This window comes from Microtus pennsylvanicus, chromosome 5 (assembly GCF_037038515.1).
Source record: "Microtus pennsylvanicus isolate mMicPen1 chromosome 5, mMicPen1.hap1, whole genome shotgun sequence".
NCBI lineage: Eukaryota > Metazoa > Chordata > Mammalia > Rodentia > Cricetidae > Microtus > Microtus pennsylvanicus.
In genome coordinates this window covers 115,038,962-115,044,115 of record NC_134583.1, presented here as the reverse complement: position 1 = coordinate 115,044,115, position 5,154 = coordinate 115,038,962, and the positions used below count along the sequence as shown (strand labels likewise).

The 5,154-nt window shown below is 40.8% G+C and overlaps 1 pseudogene; it reads left to right on the top strand.

Annotated features, from left to right (window-relative positions):
- Positions 1-3,870: 3,870 nt before the first annotated feature.
- On the top strand, positions 3,871-4,868 carry LOC142851415 (glutamine synthetase-like; annotated as a pseudogene).
- The last annotated feature ends 286 nt before the right edge of the window (positions 4,869-5,154 follow it).

Below are 5,154 nucleotides of genomic sequence, written 5' to 3'. Positions count from 1 at the left end.
AAAATGGCAGCAACTACAATTGAGTAGCTGAAGACACTACTGTGTGAGAATCACAGAGGCACACGGGCTAATGAGAACTTCCAGTAGCCGTACCATTTCTTTCTTTTCCTTAGCCATGAAGATGAAAATGAGCAAATCATTTCCAAAAAAAGTGTCACTGTGTGACAGAAAGATCCACAGGCAATATCATACAGTCCTGACTGACTATTAATGTCTTGGTGATTTACAAAGCTCAGAGACAGCGTGGTGTCAAAAAGAGACCGGCATAGGAGGGGTGACAGGCTAAGGAGGTGGCCTCTGATGAAACTCAGATCCGCGTTGAAACCAAAGAGCAGAAACTGCAGCGACAATTCCTCGCTCCTTTCTCCTCCTGAGGCTGAGGGCAGCCATGTCTGGAGGGTTCACAGTAGGAAGGGATTTGTTCATGCATGACTGGATTCATCTACCTTAATTTAACATTAATTCTAGGACAGGATTAATGATTTCTTCTGTTGGCTACGCACAACGGGGGAAATTTTATTTTCTGATGCTAAATGCTTCATATGAAATACTTATATAAAGAGATCTTGTTCTGGTATTTAAATAGCTAAAATGCATAATTACTATAATGTTGTCTTAAAAGATAAATTTGATCTAGGCATGTTATCTAAGAAATGAGCGAAGAACCAGCATAGACGTTTATGTACAGATCAATTTATCTCAATATATTTGTGTAAACCATCTCCATAAGTGGTGCTGTGAGCAGAGAGATACAGACTAATTATAGTAAAAATCAAACATAACTTCAACATAATTTATCTTCTGCATTAAACAGGGACTTTTGACAATAAAGAGAAAAACAATTGTGTGACTAACGTAAGCTAAAATAATGTGTGTGGTTCATGGGCATGGCAAAAAACGGAATAGTTCGTGTGAAGGATGTGCTCAGATTATGTGAATAAGTGGAGGACTTCTATAGGGCATGACTATCAGGGTAAATTAACTCCAATTCTGACCTTCTGTCAGATACTTTAGTCAAATTCAAGATTCATTCACCTGGAGTGATATTGCAAAGTAGTTTTATCTGGGCCCTATGTTTGCTATTTACCCCAATCAAAAATACCATATAATCACTAGAACAGTGAATAACTGCAGAAGCTTGCTGTTTCGGGACCAGCCACAATAAACCATATATTTTATTTCCCTTCCAGCTAGGTATGTAAACTGTGACTCAGTTCTAGGCAACAGAATGGAGCAAAAGGGACGTTTAATACTTTGGGTATGTGTGTGTGTGGGGTGTGTGTCTTTACAACTCCCATCCCTGACTTCTCATCTCTAGAGAGTGTGGCTTCAGAGACACTGTGCCTGTTGTCACATGAGTTCTACTACAGTACATGGACACAAGGTGAGATACAAACTTTAATGATTTGAAGTCATTGAGATCTAGGGCTTCTTTATTTCAGAAGTTAAGCTGCCTCAGGGCATAAGGATCTATATTGGTAGATACCTCTCCTACCAAGACTGATGCAAAAATCATCAATAAAATGCTTGAAAACTAAATCCAAGAACACATTACAGAGATCACCCACCCTAATCAAGTAGACTTCAACCTAGAGATACAGGGTTGGCTCAATATATGTAAATCAATAAGTGTAATCCACCAGATAAATAAACTGAAAGACAAGAATTACATGATCATCAAATTAGATGAAGAAAAGGTCATAGACAAAAATCTAACACTGCTTCATAATAAAAGTCATAGAGACATTAGGGATACAAGGGAAATACCTCAACATAATAAAGGTAATTTACAGCAAGCCTAAAGCTAACATCAATTTAAAGAGAGAGAAACTCAAACCAATTCAACTAAATTCAGAAACAAGACAAGGTTGTCTATTCTCTCTACCCCTATTTAATATAGTACTTGACGTCTTAGAGCAATTGTAGTGGCATTTCAAATGTATTTTAATAAATAAAGACTGCCTGAAGATCTGAGATTTAAACAGTCCCACTGGTCAGTCTTACAGACCAGGATATGGGAACACACACCTTTACTCTCAATAGCCATAATGACCACACCTTTAATCCCAGTAGCCACACTAGTTGCCATAGAAATTGGGTGGTACATGCCGTTAATCCCAGTGGTGCGTGCCTTTGGTCCCAGCCCTAGAGAGGAATAGAAGACTGGGCGAGACAGCTCTCAGAGGCAGTCTCATTCCGAGATTCCAGGAGGCAGGATTGCCATTTCAGACTGAGGTCTAGGTAAGAGCGAGTAGCTGGCTGTTTTCTTTTTGGATCTTCAGGTTGAACCCCAATTTCTGACCCTGAGTTTTTATTAATTGTGCTTCAAGCAATAAGACAATTGAAGGAGATCAAGGGGCTGCAAATTGGAAAGGAAGAAGTCAAAGTGTCTTCATCTGCAGATGATATGACAGTTTACATATCTGACCCTAAAATTCCACCAGGAAACTCCTCCAGCTGATAAACACTTTCATCAAAATAACAAGGTACAAAATTAACTCACAAAAATCAGTGGCTCGGGCTGGAGAGATGGCTCAGAGATTAAGAGCATTGCCTGCTCTTCCAAAGGTCCTGAGTTCAATTCCCGGCAACCACATGGTGGCTCACAACCATCTGTAATGAGGTCTGGTGCCCTCTTCTGGCCTGCAGGCATACACACAGACAGAACATTGTATACATAATAAATAAATAAATATTAAAAAAATCAGTGGCTCTCCTACATACAAATGACAAACAGACTGAGAAAGAAACAAGGGAAACAACACCTTTCACAAGAGCTCAAATAATATAAAACATCTTGGGGTAACTCTAATCCCAAGGAAGACTTGTATAATAAGAACTTAAAGACACTGAAGAGAAATATTAAAGATATCAGAAGATGGAAAGATCCCCAATGCTCATGGGTCACTAGAATTAATTTAGTACCAGTGACCAACATATCAAAAGCAATCTACAGATTCAGTGGAATCTCCATCAAAATTCCAACAGAATTCTTCACAGATCTTGAGAGAACAACCTTTTCAGCCTCATGTGGAAACACGAAGAAACCCAGGGTAGCTAAAACGGTCTTGATAATAAAAGAACTTCTGGAGACATCACCATTATATACCCCAAATAAACTGCAGAGCTATAATGATGAAAACAGCATGCATGGTATTGTCACAAAAACAAACACCTTGATAACAGCAGTATCTGGATGAGACATTTTTAACTTAGTGAAGGGGTCACATATATAATGTTTTCATCTTGTCTTATTCTCTCACACAGCTACGCTCACAGTGCATCCTCTGAAGTTCTCAGGACCGCCCCCCTTTGTCCCAGCTCACTCACCTCTTCTGCTTGAGCTTCTTTCTTTCTTTGTCCGCATTACAAAATTTCAAAGAATTAGCAGGCAAAATGGAACTTTTCCAGAGAATGGGAGAAAGACAGAAACTCAACAAGTATGAGAGGAAGGGAAAAATCTGGAAAAACTCATACTTTTGATAGTGATAATATAATATTTGTGGCAGTTGAAAGACACTTGAATATAAAACAATAGAAAACTGGTTAGATTTTCATGGTTGTTGCTGGGTACATGCCCAAGACTGACATAATCTCTATGATCCTGGAACATATAGCCTAAAAGGAGAAATATTTTATAGTCATCAATAAAAATGTTACAGAAATACAGTAAATAACACAAAAATACAAATGATACCATAGTTTTGTCTCTTGGATGTGAGCTTCAATATTTAACAGCTGAGCTGTCTCTCCGATACACATGCAACAGTTATTATTGGGGAACTTAGCTATAAGTAAGCATAGTGTGGTGGGGATCTGAGAATGGGAGTAGAGTGGATCGTCTGAGCCTCACACCCATCTCCTCTCTGCTCTCTTTGCCTCGCTCTCATGGCCTGCCCACCCCATCCATTATCCCACCACCCACCGCTCAGAACACCTTCCACCATGGCCACCTCAGCAAGTTCCCACTTGAACAAAGGCATTAAGCAAATGCATATGTCCCTGCCCCAGGGTGAGAAAGTCCAGGCTGTGTATATCTGGGTTGATGGTACCCGGAGAAGGACTGTGCTGCAGGATCTGCACCCTGGACCGTGAGCCCAAGTGTGTAGAAGAGTTACCTGAGTGGAAATTTGATAGTCTAGTACGTTTCAGTCTGAAGGCTCCAACAGTGACATGTATCTCAGCACTGTTGCCATGTTTCTGGACCCCTTCTGCAAAGAGCCCAACAAGTTGGTTTTCTGTGGAGTTTTCAAATATAACCAGAAGCCTGCAGAGACCAATTTAAGGCACATCTATAAATGGATAGTGGACATGGTGAGCAGCCAGCACCCCTGCTTTGGAATGGAACAGGATTATACTCTCATGGGAATAGATGGGCACCCTTTTGGTTGGCCTTCCAATGGCTTCGCTGGGCCCCAAAGTCTTTATTACTGTGCTGTGGGAGCAGGCAAAGCCTATGGCAGGAATATTTTGAAGGCTCACTACCAGGCCTGCTTGTATGCTGGAGTCAAGATTACAGAATAAATGCTTAAGTCATGCCTGCCCAGTGGAAATTCCAAACAAGACCTTGTGAAGGAATCCGCATGGAAGATCATCTCTGGGTGGCCCATTTCATCTTGCATCCTGTATGTGAAGACTTTGGGGTGATAACAGCCTTTGCTCACAGGCCCATTCCTGGGAACTGGAATGGTGCAGGCTGCCATGCCAACTTTAGCACCAAGGCCATGCGGGAGGAGAATGGTCTGAAGTACATTGGGGAGGCCACTGAGAAACGAAGAAAGCAACATCAGCACATAAGCCCCATTGTTCAGCTTTATACAGTAACCCTGCCTTCCTGTTCAACTGTCTGTAATAAACACACTGAGTGAGTCCATTTCCAGATCTCTGTAAACTGTATCTGTCATTTCTCCATTGCCTTCACTGCCCCAGTGAGGTCAATGCCTGGAGTCATGAAAGATATGGCATATTGTCTTTCTTTATTATTTTTATGCTTTATAGATGTCATTGATGACTGATGAGAGGAACGGATCAGCATCTTCACAGTATTTGCTGCCACCATGAATTGAGAGTCCATCTTGGGAACAACTTTCTTACTTGGGCCATCTCTGTCTCATACAGTCCTACAGAGCTGAATTTTTTTTTTTTTAGATTCTA